A 20,072-nucleotide genomic window follows, 5' to 3' on the forward strand; every position below is an offset into this window, starting at 1 on the left:
CCAGCATTTATTGTTGTAGATTTTTTTTGATGGTGGCCATTCTGACCGGTGTGAGGTGATACCTCATTGTAGTATTGATTTGCATTTCTCTAATAATTAGTGATATTGAGCATCTTTTCATGTGCCTCCTGGCCATCTGTATGTCTTCTTTGGTGAATTGTCTATTTAGGTATTCCCCATTTTTTGATTGGGTTGTTTGTTTTTTTAATATTGAGATGCGTGAACTGCTTGTATATTTTGGAGATTAATCCTTTGTCAGTTGCTTTGTTTGCAAATATTTTGTCCCATTCTGAGGGCTGTCTTTTCGTCTTGTTTATGATTTCCTTTGCTGTGCAAAAGCTTTTAAGTTTCATTAGGTCCTATTTGCTTATTTTGTTTTTATTTTCATTACTCTAGGAGGTGGGTCAAAAAAGATCTTGCTGTGGTTTTGTCAAAGAGTGTTTTTCCTATGTTTTCCTCTAAGAGTTTTATAGTGTCTGGTCTTACATTTAGGTCTTTAATCCATTTTGAGTTTATTTTTGTGTATGGTGTTAGGTAGTGTTTTAATTTCATTCTTTTACTTGTAGTTGTCCAGTTTTCCCAGCACCACTTATTGAAGAGGCTGTCTTTTCTCCATTGTATATTCTTGCCTCCTCTGTCATAGATTAGGTGACCATAGGTGTGTGTCTAGGACTGTGTCTAGGACTTCCAATACTATGTTGAGAGTGGACATCCTTGTCTTGTTCCTGATCTTAGAGGAAATGCTTTCAATTTTTCACCATTGAGAATGATGTTTGCTGTGGGTTTGTCACATATGGCCCTTATTATGTTGAGGTAGGTTCCCTCTATGCCCACTTTCTGGAGAGTTTTTATCAAAAATGGGTGGTGAATTTTGTTGATAGCTTTTTCTGCATCTATTGAGATGATCATATGGTTTTTATTCTTTATTTTGTTAATATGTCACATTGATTGATTTGCATATATTGAAGAATCCTTGTATCCCTGGGATAAATCATGGTGTATGATCTTTTTAATGTGTTGTTGGATTCTGTTTACTAGTATTTTGTTGAGGATTTTTGTGTCTATGTTCATCAGTGATATTGGTCTGTAATTTTCTTTTTTTGTGATATATTTGTCTGGTTTTGGGATCAGGATGATGGTGGTCTCGTTGAAGGAGTATGGGAGTGTTCCTCCCTCTGCAATTTTTTGGAAGAATTTGAGAAGGATAGGTGTTAGCTCTTCTCTAAATGTTTGATGGAATTCACCTGTGAAGCCATTTGGTCCTGGACTTTTGCTTGTTGGAAGATTTTTAATTACTGTTTCAATGTCATTACTTGTGATTGCTCTATTTACATTTTCTAATTCTTCTTGGTTCAGTCTTAGAAAGTTGTACCTTTCCAAGAATTTGTCCATTTCTTCCAGGTTGTCCATTTTATTGGCATAGAGTTGCTTGTAGTAGTCTTATGATCCTTTGTATTTCTGTGGTGTCTGTTGTAATTTCTCCTTTTTCATTTCTAATTTTACTGATTTGAGTCCTCTCCCTTTTTTCTTGATGAGTCTGGCTAAAGGTTTATCAATTATATTTATCTTCTCAAAGAACCAACTTTTAGTTTTATTGATCTTTGCTGTTGTGTTCTTCATTTCTATTGCATTTACTTCTGCTCTGATCTTTATGACTTCTTTCCTTCTACTGACTTTGGCTTTTCTTTGTTCTTCTTTTTCTAGTTGCTTTAGGTATAAGGTTAGATTGTTTATTTGAGATTTTTCTTGTTTCTTCAGGTAAGATTGAATTGCTATAAACTTCCCTCTTAGAACTGCTTTTGTTGCCTCCCATAGGTTTTGGGTCATCATGTTTTTGTTGTCATTTGTTTCTAGGTGTTTTTTAATTTTCTCTTTGATTTCTTCAGTGATCTCTTGGTTATTTAGAAGCACACTGTTTAGCCTCCATGAGTTTGTGTTTTTTTACAGCTTTTTTCCTGTAATTGATTTCTAATCTCATAGTGTTGTTGTTGGAAAAGATACTTGATATGATTTCAATTTTTAAAAATTTTCCGAGGCTTATTTTGTGACCCAAGATGTGATCTATCCTGGAGAATGTTCTGTGTGCACTTGAGAAGAAAGTATATTCTTCCACTCTCAGGTGGAATGTCCTATAAATATCAATTAAATCTATCTGGTCTATTGTGTCATTTAAAGCTTGTGTTTCTTTATTTTCTGTTTGGATGATCTGTCCATTGGTGTAAGTGAGGTGTTAAAGTTAACACTTACTGTGTTACTGTAGATTTTCCCTTTTATGGCTGTTAGCATTTGCCTTATGTATTGAGGTGCTCCTATGTTGGGTGCATAAATATTTATAATTGTTATGTTTTCTTCTTGGATTGATCCCTTGACCATTATGTAGTGTCCTTCCTTATCTCTTGTAACAGTATTTATTTTAAAGTCTATTTTATCTGATATGAGTATTGCTATTCCAGCTCTCTTGTGATTTCCATTTGCATGGAGTATCTTTTTCCATCCCCTCCCTTTCAGTCTGTATGTGTCCCAGGTGTTAATTGGGTCTCTTGTAGACAGCATATATACAGGTCTTGTTTTTGTATCCATTCAGCTAGTCTGTGTCTTTTGGTTGGAGCATTTAATCCATTTACATTCAAGGTTCCTATTACCATTTTCTTAACTGATTTGGGTTTGTTTTTGTGGGTCTTTTTCTTCTTTTGTGTTTCCCACCTAGAGAAGTTCCTTTAGCATTTGTTGTAAACCTCGTTTGGTTATGCTGAATTCTCTTAGCTTTTGCTTGTCTGTAAAGCTTTTGATTTCTCCATCGAATCTGAATGAGATCCTTGCTGGGTGGGTAGAGTAATTTTGGTTGTAGGTTTTTCCCCTTCATCACTTTAAATATATCCTGCCACTCCCTTCTGGCCTGCAGAGTTTCTGCTGAAAAATCAGCTGATAACCTAATGGGGATTCCCTTGTATGTTATTTGTTGCTTTTTGCTTGCTGCTTTTAATATTTTTTCTTTGAATTTAATTTTTTTTAGTTTGATTAATATGTGTTTTGCTGTGTTTCTCCTAGGGTTTATCCTGTATGGGACTCTCCACGCTTCCTGGACTTGGGTGGCTATTTCCTTTCCCATGTTAGGTACGTTTTTGATTATAATCTCTTCAAATATTTTCTCAGACCCTTTTCTTTCTCTTATTCTTCTTGGACCCCTAAAATTTGAATGTTGGTGCATTTAGTGTTGTCCCAGAAGTCTCTGAGACTGTCTTTAGTTCTTTTCATTCTTTTTTCTTTATTCTACTGCTTGGCAGTTATTTCCACCATTCTGTCTTCCAGCTCACTTATTTGGTCTTTTGCCTCAGTTATTCTGCTGTTGATTCCTTCTAGTGTATTTTTCATTTCAGTTATTGTGCTGTTCATCACTGTTTGTTCTTTAGTTCTTCTAGGTCTTTGTTAAACATTTCTTGTATTTTCTTGTTCTGTGCCTCCATTCTATTTCCGAGATTTTGGATCATCTTTACTATCATTACTCTGATTTCTTTTTCAGGTAGGTTGCCTATTTCCTCTTCATTTATTTGGTCTTGTACATTTTTACCTTGCTCCCTTGTCTGTAACATATTTTTTTGTCATTTCATTTTTTTTTTTGATGGGCGGGGCTGTGTTCCTATCTTACTGGTTGTTTGGCCTGAGGTGTCCAGGACTGGAGTTTGCAGGCAGTTGGGTAGAGCCAGGTCTTGGTGCCAAGATGAGGACCTCTGGGAGACCTCACTCCGATGAATATTTCCTGGGGTCTGAGGTTCTCTGTTAGTTCAGCAGTTTGGACTCGGCACTGCCACCACAGGAGCTCAGGCCTGACCCCCGGCCTGGGAACCAAGATCCCACAAGCTGCATGGCACAGCAAAAGAAAAGAAAAGAAAAAAAAAGGGTCAGTACAATAACAAAGAATAAAAAATAAAATAAAATTAGAAAAATAAAAAATATATTAGGAAAAATAAAAATATAAGTGAAACAACTACAAGTTAAAACAGAACCACAACAGAAAAAAAAGGGGGTGGAGGTGGGGAACAAGCCAAAAGTAGCAGAACAATAACAAAGTATAGAAAATAAAATAAAATTAGAAAAATAAAAAAATTATTAGAAAAAATAAAAATGTAAGTGAAACAATAACAACAAGGTAAAACAGAACTAACAGCCTAAAAAAAAAAAGGCCAGAAAAAGCCTGGCTGTGGGGTTGGAACTTAGTGGGGGGGGGGCAGGGCTTAGGCAGGGTGGGGTTTAGGGTGAGGAAGGGCCTAGGCTCAGGGTCCCTGTGGCTGGAAAAGGCAGCACAGCTGGAGGGGGCCTGGGAGGTAAGGCCCTGGGTGGGAGTTCAGGGGTGGGGCTTAGGCTCAGCACAGCTGGAGGAAGCCTCAGAGGGTGGAGGATCAGGCCCAGAACCTCAGCAGGCTCTCTGGGGTCCAAGCAGGCAATGGAAACGCTGGCCACGTTCCTGTTCAATCCTCCGCTCTCCCGAGGGTCTCACCCTGTCCTGTTGATCCCCTAACTGTGGGTGGGTCCCTCAGGGTGTGGGAACTACTCCCCTCCTCCAGTAGACCCCTCAGGGGCCCCAGTCCCGTCCTGCCTCCACTTCTCTTCCCGCCTCCCTTCCCCCCACGTCTTACCCAGTCACTCAGGGTTTCCTCCCATCCCCTTAGGTGTCTGTAGTCCCCCGCCAGTGCCTGGTAGGTGCCCTAGTTGTGAGGAGATGCAAACTCCGTGTCCTCCTAATCTGCCATCTTGACTCCTAAACTTTATTCCTTTTATTCCTCTCACTCAAAGGTACTCTGGTCTGAGCAGTGATGCCAACTTCCAAAGTAGTGGTGATAGGGAGCCAGGATGATTAAAAGCTTTCCCTTTAGAATTCTCTGCAGGCCCAGCTCAGATCCTGCAGGCCTTTCTTTGTATGAATTCAGTCTTCAACCTCTCTTCAGTTTGCACTGTGGTCTTTACTGTTATCATCCTAGGACTTCTTGTTCTGCTTCCTATTTGAAGAAAAATCTGAATTTCCATTAATGCTAATGAGAAACTTTGGCTTTAATGGTATAGAAACATGATTCTTATGCTTCTCTGGTTAGAGTTGTATTTAATTTTAATTGTTAACTGAAATACATTCAAAGTACAATCTGGCTTCTTAGTTAGGTCAAGTGCATAAAATTAATGAAATACCGATGAGGAGGTTGATGCCCAGACACAGCAGGAATGCTGCTGACAATTGAGAAAGAAAAAACACATTCCCAGGGATGATTTATCAAAGGAACATAATGGGGAGTAGAGACAGGTGAGGGGTAAGGGAGGATTGAATTTTAAAGATGATGTCATTTACACTACAGGAAAATGTGAATGATAAAGTTTTGTTTGTTTGTTTGTTTTGTTCCACTTCTTTGTTTGAAGAGTGAGGACTTCTTCCTATGGATCATCTCTCTGGTGTCATGAAAACCTCATGTATAAAGCTGTAAGTAATGTCTCCATTTTGAAGAAACAAAATTGAGAATTTCTAAGCATGAGAGTTATAGGTGACTTTCAGAGTCACCTGATTGGTGGCTTTCTCTTTCTTTAAAAAAGATGTTATTTTGTGGTTATTTTTATGGAGGCAAAATTGAAAAAGAATTTTTTTTGCTTACAACCTGCAGAATTCCTAGTCCTATGAAGGCAGAGAGATTGTTTTGTTTGGAATTATACCATTAGGGCCTAGTATAATGCCTGGCCCATAGCATATCTTCAAAATATATTTATTAAAAATAATGTCTGAATTCATGTTTCATAAAGCTATAAGCACTTCCAGATTAAAGACATCACAGCAGATTTTTTATGGCTGGTTACTAATAGGTATTTGGTAGATTCATTCCTATTTAGTGAATATATGTGGTATCCACATTGGTTTTAGCATATATTCCTGAGAATTCATTGCACAAATACCAGGAGAACCTAACCAACAGCTGCTTTTGTCATTTCAGAAGATTCTCTTTATTGTATAGTACTATTTCTTTGAAATGTGAATTTAATTTGTTTCTACCTATGATAATTTTAAGGATCAGTCTGTAAACTCTGATTACATGAAATGAAGAGAGTTTGGATGTTGATCAAAAAGTAAATAATGCGAAGGCTAGTAGAATTTACCTCCAGTTTTATAATAACCTTCATGGAGTCTATGTCGAGACCAAGTTTGAGAAAAATAAGCCTTTTTATTTCTAATAGGTCAGAGCTCCATTGTGTGAAGTGCAAACATTGTCTTTCTAACAAGGTTTTATAAGTAGATCTTGATTTTGAATAATTCCTTGAAAATGTTTCTGGATAGTAGATATATCTTATATATTTACTGAATGACTGCATGGATACATGAATATAAAACACTTCTGCGAATCAGAGAATGCACTGATTGGCTCCTCAGTGCTATCAGAAGGCAAGGAGCTTTTCAACCAAATTCATAAATCAAATTTATATACTTAATATAAATGGCAAAGAAAAAATCCTGCTTCTTTTAAGTCTCATTAACTTCTAAAGTTGAGGCTAGTCACTTCTGTTAATTTTCAGTAGCAGTAAATACCAAGAAGTAGTAATATTAGGCACCAAAGACAACCTGGATATGTTTAGCAAAGTAATTCCTAAAAGGAAAGTTGAATGACAAATTGAAGTGCCGCACTAAGCCTCAAATGAAATCCATAAGCCTTGGCCAATACTTTAGCTCACTGTTACTCATAACTCTTATTATTAATGTCATTGCAATTGTAAGTGTGGACCCACTTGCTGGATACAGGGGTTTGCAAAAGGGACTGACCTTCAGGAGTGCAATGCACTAATAAGAGAACAACATCTCACAGTTCTCTGAAGATAGAGCTGTAATGCAAGACTATTATATAAGGGACAGATTTTTCTTTCAAAAGAAAGATAAACCAGCTCAAAGCCATACCCTGGCACACGGGAGAACAACACTGCATGCTGATGGCACCATGCCAGCTCTTAACAGTACCCCCAGGATTGCCCCACATCCCAACTCAGGTTTGGATTCAGGTTTAGGTGGAAGAAGTAGTATTCAGCGATGATAAGGGGTCAGACAAAATAGGCATGAACCATCATTCCACTTGCTCACTTCTGGAAGAGATATAGCCACATGCACTGTAGGCAAAAGGAAGTGAACATAGCACTGTTAAGCTCTCAAGTCAGGTTTTTATAATTCATTTCCATTACTGGCAATTACTGAGATACTTACTTAGAAATATTCCCCTTTGAAATAGATTTCTTAACAGCAAATGTCAGAAATCAGTAATGCTAGATTTTTTTTTTTTTTTAATGAGGTGGTTTGGTGATGTGGAGTGTTGATTTCTTGATGTTTTACATTTTTAAGCACCTTTTTCTACCTGTGATTCCAAGTTGGACTTTCACTGAGAAATGGGTCATATGTAGGGCCCCTGATTTCTTGTGATTCCCTGACCACAAAAGTGTACTCTGCAGGGCTAGAACCCATAGCCATGGCCTTTTCTTCCAAAGCCACCCTCTCCCAAATAGGGGCAGCTCTTGTTTATTTCGAAATAGCAGTCAAACTGTAAAATGACACACATTTTGACAAAGGCATGGGATTTGGTACCTAGGATTCATTACTTTTCCTATTAATGGGATTTGTATGAAACACTTGCCCTACCCTCTCTTACCCCTGCAGCACTACCTCTGCCTAGGACAGCTTTGAACACTTTCATTAGTCTGAGACTGATAATCAAAACTCAAAGCCAGTTTCCTTTGAGCACATAGGCATGGCAAGAATGGCTTTCCCAAGCAATAGCTTAGGAAAACAAATGCTTATAATATTTAAATTGTTTCTGTTTTTCATAATTTATTTGTTTTTCCTCCCACTCTAGCCAGACTTGCTACCCCAGCATTTCTACTTTCCCGTAACAGACAATCATAAATTTCTAGAAAAGTAAGGGTCCATGGGTCTGAAGCACTGTGACGTTGTTTGTTCAAGATATTTGGAGACATTGCCAAATGCATAACAAAACACAGTTTATGGACTTCATTTGGCATTGATTTGTGCTGCAAAGCTCGGAGTATCATTTCCTCCAGAAGGTTTTGCCTTTTTAATGAGAGAAAATATTATCAACAACAGAGTTCTTGAAGAACTTTAAAATGTTTAATTTTTGAAAACCAAAACACTTCAAAATAAAGCAGCTTTAAAATGTTCTTATTTTAAATTCTTACTTTTAAATGGTGCCTTCAAAGTGATCTTTCTAAGGAGTGTTCCTTACCAACAGTCACTGGTGTTGTATCCTGGGGGACATAAACCGACTTGAAGCACCGGCCATGTTGTTACCAGTACATACATTACAAGAAACTGGCAGCAAGAAACTACTTTCCAGCGTGTACCCTGCAACTGGGCAGAGTTCTGCCCAGTTCTGAGTCAGAGTTCTGAGTCAGAACTCTTCCGGTGACCTTAGAGCCTCAAAATGGATGGAGAGGGATGAATAATCCAGATTCCCAACAAAGATAGCTTCACTCAAGTGTGAGCAGACCAGCAGACTCATTATGTCCAATAAAAAGGTGGTATAATGTTTCAGGAAATCCACTGCAAATGAATTAGAATGAAAAATAAATAAAAAAGCAAGTCAGTTTCTCAGATAAGAATAGAAATGCCTGTTACCCACTGGAATAGAAAGGGTGAAACAAAGGGGAAAACTGGAGGGGCCTAACAACCCCCAGAAGGTCACATGTCCTCCATAATGTCGACTTCCCTTACTCAGATCCTTCCTTTGCTAGGAAAAACAAAACAAAGCTAAGGAACAAAACTATTAGGTAGGCCCAGCACAAATGTCAGTCAACTTTGAAAGAAAAAGCATTGTTATAGGTGATGCTAGGCCCAGTCTGTCACTGGCTTGTCTGCAGGCTCCATAAACCAGATTCCTGGTCACACCCCCAGAGTTTCTCATTCTATAAGTTTAGGGTGGTGGGGGTATTTCCAGAGTTGGCAATTTTGACAAATTCCCAGGTGATATGATACTGCTTATGTGGTATCACACTTTGAGAATCATTGTTCTAGCATAAATCATTAGCTTTGTGATCCAAGGAAATTGAAGCACATGAATTTAAGGTAACCTTGTGATAGTTTGGATTTATTCTCATGTAGGTGTCTGCCTCTGCAAATTACAATACAGAAGGCCTTTACTTGGATAATTCAGGCTCAAAAACTGCATTAAGATATTTTCATTGAAATATTTTAAGTATAAGGTGTTTTTTTTTTCCCCAGGGGAGTAGAAGGGGAATGTTTCTAAATCACCCTGTGACTTGCTTTATTGCCCTTTCTTGTTTTGCATAGGGATAACAAGGTACTGTTTGCTCTAGGAAGCATCTATTGACCTGTTCTCTAATAATGGCTTTAGTCTGATTTCCTGTTTTTACAAGGTCTGGAAAAAACTGTGTTAGGAAGTGGAGCAAGTGAATGGGCATGGAGTTTTCTAGATAAGCTAGTTGCAAGATACATTCTTTTCGTATCATGTCAGTGGGAAAGGTCACTGGCAGTCTGATGGTGAGTTTATGATGTGTCGTTACATCATAACTGGATGAACCAAAGAAGTGCCTCCTGTTTTCCTTCAGGCCAGGCTCTAACTAGGAAGACCCTGAAAGAGGTCATGGAAGAACCTCAGAATCTCTAGGAGCGATGTTGGGGCAATTGATAAGTATTTTATCCCACAAAACTGCAAAATGACAAGGGATCAGAATAATCTTAGTGTTAACTTAAACCAACTCTTGGTTTAAGTTAATGCCAGTATAAAGTTCGTAACTCCTAATCTATTTTGCCTGCATTTCCAACCTTTGTTTTTGTAGGCCTACCTAAGTTTCTCCATGTGGATATCACTTGTGTTTGTCTTAGTTATAGTGCCAATGAGATTATGATCAATTAACCCCAAACTTTTAGAATATATAATAATTCTTTAAAGACAACTGCTCATCTGCAAAATAAAAGCCCTGGTGAACGCTCTTTAAAACTCACAGCTTAGGCTTCTCTGGTGGCGCAGTGGTTGAGAGTCCGCCTGCCGATGCAGGGGATACTGGTTCGTGCCCCGGTCTGGGAAGATTCCACGTGCTGCGGAGCAGCTGGGCCTGTGAGCCATGGCCGCTGAACCTGCGCGTCTGGAGCCTGTGCTCCGCAACGGGAGAGGCCACAACAGTGAGAGGCCCGCGTACCACAAAAAAAAAAAAACCTCGCAGCTCAACATAAAAGTCTGGGTCTCATACTGGTGGCAAAGGGCAGCTTTTAGAGTCATCTCTTACATCTCCTAAAACAGACTTCCAAAGCAGGTACTTCAAGTGGAGTGTCAGGTGTTCAGTTTAATCACATGGAAAGCCACCTTCATTGTGGGCAAGAAACATCTTTGCAGTGATCATTGTTATTCTGATGCTTTTTGAGTCGAGTTTCTGACACTTGTATCTAAGAGTCCTATGATCACAGGACCTTTTGGATTGTAGAAATGGGGGCAGAACCCAGAATCACTGAGACTTCTCCAAACAGAAATAATACTCAGTCAGAATGAAGGCTTTGGACACAACCAGCACTGACCCTACTTGTCCTCTCGTCATATCTAGATGTATCTGATGAACTTCACAATTCCAGGCCTTAGACACACACCACCTCATCTTTGGGGTCTCTCCCTATGAGTCTGACTAAGTAAGGATCCACTGTTCTCTTCTGCATTATTTTGCTGCTGGAAAACTTAGGTCTGCCACTTGGGCGTCTACATTAAGAAGCAGAAGTTCCTCTTTGCCTCTGGGAAATCTAGATGAGAGGACAATCAAAGGCAACCAGAGGACACATATGGAAGTAGCTCCAAAGGTGGACTCTTGTAAATTCAGGAAGTAGGAAAAACTTATCTATTGGCACTTGCCCAGTTTCCCTTTTGGTGTACTCCTCTCTGTCTAAGATGTACCTAGCGCCCTTAAGCTGTGGTCTGGCTCTCCAGTGGGCCTTTGGGCCTTGTAGGTTTGCCTACAGTGGCAAGTAGGAGTGTGCTAAGAGGACCATGAGGGAGAGTATGTAAAATTGAAACGGTCCCAGAGAACCACACTAGAAGATAGGATCTATGAGGGGAGGGATCTTGTCTGTCCAGTTCACCCCACAGTCCTTAGCACCTGGCCCAGTGTGTGGCACATAGTAGGTGCTGCACAAATACTTGTGGACTAACTTAGTGAACGAACATACAAAGTCAGGATGTATGGTTCAGTATGGATGCCATTCGGTTACGTACCTGCTCTTATCCCAGTGGGCTATGAGTTAGAAAAGAGTAGATCATCTAATGTAGATGACTTCGGTGACTGATGAGAACTGAAGTGCCTCAGGCCAGACTGGGAGGTACTCAGGAGACAGCCACTGATGGAAAAGGAGGTGACTTAGGACCTAAGGAAAGGAAAACACATGTTTATTGAATGCCTGTGTTGCTAGGTGCTTTACACACATTATCACTTTTGCTTCTTGCAATAGCCTTGAGTAGTAAGTCTTAGTCTGTGTGATTTATTGATGGGGAAACTAAGACCAGACAGGCAAACTTGCAAGCTAGGATTTGTACCCAGGTCTTTTGGATCCAAAGCTAATCTGGATTAGATAAGTTGGTAATGGAGAAAGGGTTGCGGGGGCTCTTTCCCCGAAAGTTTGATTGGAACATGACATGAATTTGGTATTACATCTCCAGTGCCCCCACTGTGACTCCACAAGACATTACCCCCAGCTATTCACAGCTCCCTGACTCAGCTTTTCAGTGAGTCTTAGTTCAGAATTCCTAATGAGAACCAACTGACCCAGCTTGGAGAGAATATAAAACAACCAGGTACAAATGTAGCTTCATGTACTCATCTCCTCATTAGGTATGAAAGTGGTACAAGATTGTTTTAGAAGAGGGTGGTGTGAGAAGACAATGATCAGCATTTCGAGGACAGACAGGTGTAGCCAATATTCACCTGCAACCCACTTCCTTCTTTTGTTCTTCGATGAACATCCATCCCTATTTCCTTGCCAAGATGAAATGCTTCTACTCTTCTTACTTCTTGCCCGAGTACATTGGACACATTATATTTGAGTCTGTTGTCAGCTGAGTCATAGGTGACCGATGCATGTTAAATATTATATATATATATATATTGTGCTAACATCTGCTGCCAAAGTAAAGAAATGATGCCTTGTGGCAGTTACTGACAAAACAGGACAAAGTCTTTCGGCCTTCACTTTTACTATAGCTGTGCTGGATCAGTCATTGCAAGGAACATGATAAAGGTAAAGGATGTGAGGGAGAGCCCCACTCAGATTTCCCTTCAACAGAGAAGCTGCTGTGAGGATCCTAGTGAGCCAACAGCCTCCAGCTGCCACACCTTTGTGACCCACTCTAGCACCTGCTCACGCCAAATCCATGATGTCGCCAAGCTGCTTCCAGCCAATGGCCAAACGTGCTGAGGGTATTCGAGCTGGGCTCCTTCTGCCCAGCATTGACTCTTCTCAGTCTTTGCTCTGGGTCTTCTCACTGGCCTAAGATATCTCAGAGTTGTGTTACATACAGTCTTAGGCTTTTCCTACCCAATTCTCCTTCATTCCTTCTTTCCTTTCGTAGTGTCCCACCTACTCCATGGTTTGAAGTTGTCCCCTGCCTGCTTCTTCTCACTCTCCCTTCTATCTTTCATAGGCATTTCTCTCAATAAATCTCTTGCGTGTCTAATTCTGTCTTGACATCTTCTTCTTAGAGGATCTGAACTGACAGAGGATATTAACATTCAGGGGAATTTCATGGCGCCCAATTGTAGGAAGTAGAGCTGGGACTCCTGGGGAAAGACATTTTCTTCAAACAGCAGTAGAGATGGTTTCTCAGATTCATCCTAGTCCCTGAACTTGAACTGTCATTAGTACAAGCTAAGTGACTCTAATTTGTAGAGGTTAGAATGACTCCAATCTATACAGTAGAGTTTTAGAATTCCTGTCTAGTCAAACAATTATGGGACTAATTACGTTATACATGAAAGAGTTAATGAAACTTCAAAGGTGCCTAGATGTAAAATGGAGTAACCAAGATGCTGAGAGAACAAGACACTTAAAAATTAGGTCTCCATATTCTTGACTTAATAAGTTCCTCCAGTCTTGAATGAAAAGCCCCTTTCTAGTAATTTCTGAGGAATTTCTTCTGTTGTGGGGAAAAAAGTCCTTGGGATGTTTAGGCCCAATACAAAACTTTGCAAAGTGAGCCCTAAGCAGCTTTGCCATACCTTCTCCCAAGAGACTGAAAATTTCTTCTATTTTTTGCCCACTCATAGTTAAGATAGAGGTTGAAGGAAAGTCAGTATGCTATCAACTTGCGGATTTTAGTATAGGATGATCTGACTTTCATTAGGGAACACCCAACTGTCAGAATTTCCTCTTGGGATGGTGTTTTCATGTGTTCATGGCATTGTAGGCTTTTTCTAGTATGCACATTCTTTCAGCCTCTACCCATACCCAGTTCCAAAGCTACTTCACATTTATACGTATTCGTTATAGCAGCACCCTACTTCTTAGTTCCAATTTCTGTCTTAGTCTGTTGGATCTGCTACAACAAAAATAGCATAGACTGGGTGGCTTATAAACAACAGAAATTTATTTCTCACAGTTCTGGAGGCTGGGATTCCAAGACTGAGGTGCTGGCAGATTCTGTATTTAGTGAAGGCCCACTTCCCACTTCCTGGTTCATAAATGGTTGACTTCTCACTGTACTCTCACATGGGGAAAGGGGCAAGGGAACTCTTTTTGTCTTTTTGATAAGGGCACTAATCCCATTCATGCCCTCATGACCTAATCAACTCCCAAATGTCCCACCTACAAATACCATCTCACTGGGTTTAGAATTTGAATTATGGAGGGACACAAACATTCAGTCTATAGCAGATGTTCTATCTTCCCAAAGATGAATCTCAGATCTTTTTACTGGGGCATATTCTGAGAGTCCTGTGGGGAGAGGTTGTATGTTTGGGTATGTGGAGGTGGGGGGAAATTTTCTCATTTCAGTAGTTAGACTTTCACTTAATCCCCTGTTTTCAATACCAGGCACCCTCTCTCAGCTTTGTCTGACATTCCTGATTCTGTGTCTGACATTCCTGTTCATTTTCTCTAATAAAGTGTAGAGAAGAAAGTTCTCTGTTCTAGTTTGCGGCTCAGATAGGGAAGAGACTGACGCTTGTAGTAAAGAATGGAAGAAGAGGACCTGTAAGTCTAATTTCGCGTTAGAGAAACTTTCAGTGAATTCTCTTTTCAAGTCCACTGTCCACCTCCAATTTCAGAGACATTGAGATCTCCCATTCCTTCTAAAATTTTGTTGCAGTTAAATCCCCTCTTATTCTCTGTCTATGTTTATGCCTTCTCTCTCCCCTCACGCCCATTTTATTTGAGGCTTGAGATGGAACAGGAGGTAAACGCACGTGTTCAGTCTTTCACGTTTAACTGGAAGACGCCTGCAGAGGAGCTCTGGAGGGTGTGCGCGGCAGCAGTTATTCCTTTTGGCAGGGAGGGGGAGTTATAGAGAGGAGTGAGCTTTTAAACTTTATAAACTATGGTAGGCTTGGGAGATCATACCTAACTCTATGATTTGACCCTGAAGAGAATGGAGAACCTATGGAATCTGCTGAGTATGAGTAGAATAAGCTCCAGACAGCTTAGACTTCAAAGCAGTTAACCTTTTGTACTGTCACTGAGTTAATTTTCTGAGTTGCCTAAGATGAGATTACATGGGATATACTGTGGTAAAATGATCAAGAAGCCACCAAAAAATTGGTTTTCTTTGGGTGTACAGAAATCTGAAAATTCAGTTATCCTTTAATAATTAGTAACTTATTGATCTGGTTGAGCTGGAAGATTGGCTACATGCAGGGGATTAATCAAATAAGTAACAAATATTGAGAATTATGAAAGGAGTTGTGAATATAGAGAGGAAGAAAGCTAGATTGAATCTTGTGATGTTGGATTGGAATTGGAGGTACAGGCGTTAATTCATCATTATCAATATATAGAGCTAAATATAGATATATAGATGCAAATCTGTGCACATTGCAGTAATATAAATAGAGAACTAAATTTAGATGTAATTCTATGGTGTGTGTGCATGTGTGTGTGTATATATATACATATATTTACTAGCTCTGTCTAATGAAAGGGCCTGGGAGCAGCAACAGCCCAGTAGCAAGGGATACATCTTGGGGACATAGATCTTGGCTTTTAAATACCATTCTCTATTAAAAGCAACCAAGTCTCTGAGTAAATGGTTGATTACTCATCAGGGCAGAGGAAGTAAAAAAGTAGCCTGGAACATTTTTTGACATCAGAAAGTAAAGAATGTTCAAGAAATACTGGGACTTATAGAAAGGACATGGAAGCCAGCTTGAAAGGGCTCTCACTGGCCAACTCTGGGACAATTTGAGCATCAAAATAATAATGGATTATAACCAATTAAGTAAAACATGAATCTGCATGTTACACTAATGAATAATGTATATATAGATAGGGAGAAGAGAAAATTCTTACAGTAGAATGGCAACTAATAAATGTAGAAGGAATGACAGAATTAGAAAAACACCATTTGGCACTATCATAATAATAGTCAGTTCAGGCAAGAAACATTAGTGGATGCTCGGACTAGTGGATAAAAATTTGATATGAGAGAGGATGTTTACTTAGTGTCAGAGTATCTCCCCACAAAATAATTTTTAATTACAAAAGGAAAAAGAATAACTTTAAGTGAAGAATCCTGGCAAAGACCACCTTAATTAAGTAATCAGTTAATATCACCAGTAATGAGACAATTTAAATTATGTACCACCCAATAGGATACAACAAGATGAACATTTTTGTGATACATTCCTGCTAAAAGTCATAACCTGAATCTGATCACGAAGAAACATGGGGAAAACCCATATGGATGGATGGTCTATAGAATAACTGGCCTGTACTCTTCTAAAATTTCAAGATCATGTAAATCAAGGAACAGCTAAAAAGTAGTCTCTATATTAAAGAAGACTAAACAGACATGATAATTAAATACTACATATGATCTTAGATTGTATATTTTTTACTATAAAGCAGTGGTTCTCAAAGTGTGATCCCAGGACCAGACCTTCAGCACCACCTGGGAACATGGTTAGAAATACAAAACTTTGGACCCCATGCCAAACCCACTGAATCAGAAACCTTGGGTTTGGGAGCCAGTAATCTGTGTTTAATGAGACTTTCCACTGATTCTGATGCACACTAAAAGTTTGAGATCCATTGCTATAAATCAGATTGTTGGGGCAATTGTTAAAACTGTAGAGTAGTTGGAAATAATAAATCAGTGTTAATTTCCTGCTTTCATGTCACTGTAGGGAATACATGACTAAATTTACTCTTATATGGTTCAAGAATAAAAAGTTCTTGATAATATATATGCAACTTTTCTGTATGTTTTTAAAAATCTCAAAATTTAAAAAAATGGGAGGGGCTAAGCTATGTATTTATCATATTAGGAAAAAAGTCTGACTCATATTCATTCCAACTGCCTTTATGTAATCAAATGTGGCACTAAATACAAAGGATGTATATTCCATTACATGTATGGTTAAATCTGCTATGGAAAATAGTTTGTTCTCCCAAGAACCATCTGTGTTTATTTTCAGGTTGAACCAGCCCTAAGGTTGCTAACATTCTTTAAAACCATGTTGATGAATGACACAATCTCTGAATCACATCAAAGCCAATATGGTTTCTTTGGGGATTCCATATCAGTGGAAAAACATTTCTGCTGAATAGCATCTGCCTATCCATATGTAGAAAGAGTCAATACACTGAACTGAAAAATAATTGTTTTCAAATAATTGGCTAATGACATACACAGCCCCTTTTTCTCAGCTGCATTACTAATTGCCCGAATATGATCCATGATCTGATTTTTTTCCCTTGGTGTAGTTCTTTGCAAGACTTTTCCATTGTACACAACTAAAATACAGCAAGAGCAAAATATAGCCTGAGACAAGTACGTATGTTGGATTAGATTCAAATATGCAGGGTTTTATCTAGAAGGAAAAATCCTTTTAGAGTTAGAAAGGAAGTGAATCAGGCCCATGGACCTTGGCTAACTGACCAATACACAAACATTGGTGGTTGGTGGTTGTTTTTCTACTTTTGGTTGTCTACTTTGAAGCCATTGTTCAACATCCAAATCCCCAGCTCTGTTCTTCCTGGCATTTTGGTGGTTATGCATTTGTTCTGAGACTGTAAATGGAGAGTTCTCTTCCAACTGAAAAGTGTTCCTTCCCCAGCCATAATCCTTCAGAAGAACTGAATCTGATCAGTTATGTCACAAGTGAAGAAGACTACATTTGTTTTAACGGAGTTTATTTAGAACATCCTGCTGCTAATGTCAGCACACAGATTGGGCAAGTTCCACCGAAATAACTTTCAGACTATTTGTACTCAATTAAATGTTTATTTAAAATTTCCTTTGGTTTTTACTGCCGAAAATGTATTGTTCATTTTTCACATACCAGGCACTGTTGTTTAGTCTCAAGGGCATTACTTGTTACAAATTTAACAACTGTGACATATTAAAAACAACATTTAGGGAAGAAATTAGGGCTGAGAGGATGTGACCAGATGTTTCCGTGGTGTTTCGCCAAAATGTCACTTAAATGCCAACAAGATTTTAAAAGGAATTTTTTCCCAAAGTCTCTCTACCCACTTGACTGACCCCAAAAGATGTTGCTATCATAGTTGTATTAGAAAACCCATTTAATTTTCTTTTTAATCACAGTTTTATAGAAGATACTTAAAGTCTTTTCACTGTCATTTTTTTTCTTTTATGATTTTGCTATGGCAATAAAGATAATCCTGGCTATGCCACATGCTACCTTTGTGACCCAAATTTTCTTATGACCAAAATAGGGATGCTGGTGCCTACCTATGATTATTATGGAAATTAAGTGAGATAATGTATGTGACACTCTTAGCCCAGTACTTGGCACATAATAATGGCACATTAGTTTGTTATTATTATTACAAACAGTGCTAATTATTGATACAAGCAAAAACCCCCACTAAGTGCCCTGCTGCTGAATTTCTTTAAAAGAAAGGCAGTCTTTCCTGCAAGTATCCCTTAAGTTCCAGTCTTCTTTTGAGATTGTCAAATCACACTAGGAAAAACATCCTGCCAAGAGGCAACTTCAAAAGAAAGTCATTATTTTTTAGATAAATCTGCTGGTAATTAGGTTAGACCTCTCTGAGCTGATTTCTAAATTCAGGAGCATTTAGAGAAGGAGCATGCAGGTAAATACAACAGAATAAAGAGATTGTATGCACCCCAAGTGGAGGATTCTAGGTTTGCGCTCCTTCTGTGGGTATTGTGTTGATGTAGGAGGGTTAATAGAGCGTTAGACTGGGGCTCTAGAGTTTTATGATATACAAAAATATAAAAGTCAGTGAAGCAAATGCTGTACAACGGAGGGAAAAGGGATAAGCTTGATCCAGAAATATTTTGGAGGGTGGAGACATTCCAAGCATACCATTCCATGACTATGCCAATGGAATGTGGGCACAGCACAAGAACAATGTCCAAGGCTGGAGAGCTTTAGAGGACCAGGGAAATTCTGAGTGAAAAACACAAAGCAGTGAAGAACATCACCCTCTGCTCCCAACCAAGTTTCCCTGTTTACAGATTGAATTGTGAATTCTGAGTGAATTTTAGGTCCATTGGACTATGGATTCCAAAATTTGGTACCAAATAATTATAGATACATTTTTCAAATGTACAGCTCTCCTCTGGCATCTCTCTCTTTCACACACACACACACACACACACACACACACACCAACTTATTACATTTAAATCCCAAACTAGAAATTTTGTCTCTTTCCATTATCTTTGACTCCAGGTGGGTAAGCTGCCATAATGAAACTTTACCAATTAAAAAAATAAACATTTATATGGACAGATTTTCCATATTAATCATGGAAATTTGTTCCCAAATTCCTTGAATAAAGTTTATTTGCTTGCTGTAATGGTTGTTGGTTTTTCTTCATTAGTGTTTGTGATCATTCAAGACATGAAAAGATTTGGGGGTTTTTTGGATCTTATTCTTTTTTTTAATTGAAGTACAGATTTACTGCTGTACAGCAAAGTGATTCAGCTATACATACACATGCATTCTTTTTTCTTTACATTTTTTTCCATTATGGTTCATCATAGGATACTGAATATAGTTCTCTGCTATACAGTAGGACCTTGCTCTTTACCCATTCTGTATATAAAAACTTACATCTGCTAACCCCACCCTCCCACTCCATCCCTTTTCCAACCCCCTCCCCCTTGGCAGCCACCAGTCTGTTCTCTATATCCATGATTCTGTTTCTGTTTCATAGATAGGTTCATTTGTGTCATATTTTAGAATCCACATATAAGTGATATCATATGGTATTTGTCTTTCTCTTTCTGACTTACTTCACTTAGCATGATAATCTCTAGTAGCATCCATGTTGCTGTAAATGGCATTATTTCATTCTTTTTATGGCTGAGTAATATTCTATTGTATATATGTACCACATCTTAGGTTGTTTCCCTGTCTTGGCTGTTGTAAATAGTGCTGCTATGAATATAGGGGTGCATGTATTTTTTTGAATTATAGTTTTGTCCGGATATATGCCCAGGAGTGGGATTTCTAGATCATATGGTAATTCTATTTTTAGTTTTCTGAGGAACCTCTGTACTGTTTTCCACAGTGGCTGTACCAACTTACATTCCCACCAACAGTGTAGGAGGGTTCCCTTTTCTCCACACCCCCTCCAACATTTGTTATTTGTAGACTTTTAATGATGGTCATTCTGATTGGTGTGAGGTGGTACCTCATTGTAGTTTTGATTGCATTTCAAGACATGAGAAGATTTTAATTTGAAAGACCCCTGTCATGCCCAAGAACTATATTGGCCTATAGTTTGTGGATATGGTTGTGTCTGTTTGCAGTAGTTTATCTTCATTCTGCTCTGTAAATAAACTGAACAAATGAGGAGACACTTGGATGTCCAAAAAGGACTGAAGATTTTTCAATAAAAA

This window comes from Delphinus delphis, chromosome 2 (genome assembly GCF_949987515.2).
Source record: "Delphinus delphis chromosome 2, mDelDel1.2, whole genome shotgun sequence".
NCBI classification, from domain to species: Eukaryota; Metazoa; Chordata; class Mammalia; order Artiodactyla; family Delphinidae; genus Delphinus; species Delphinus delphis.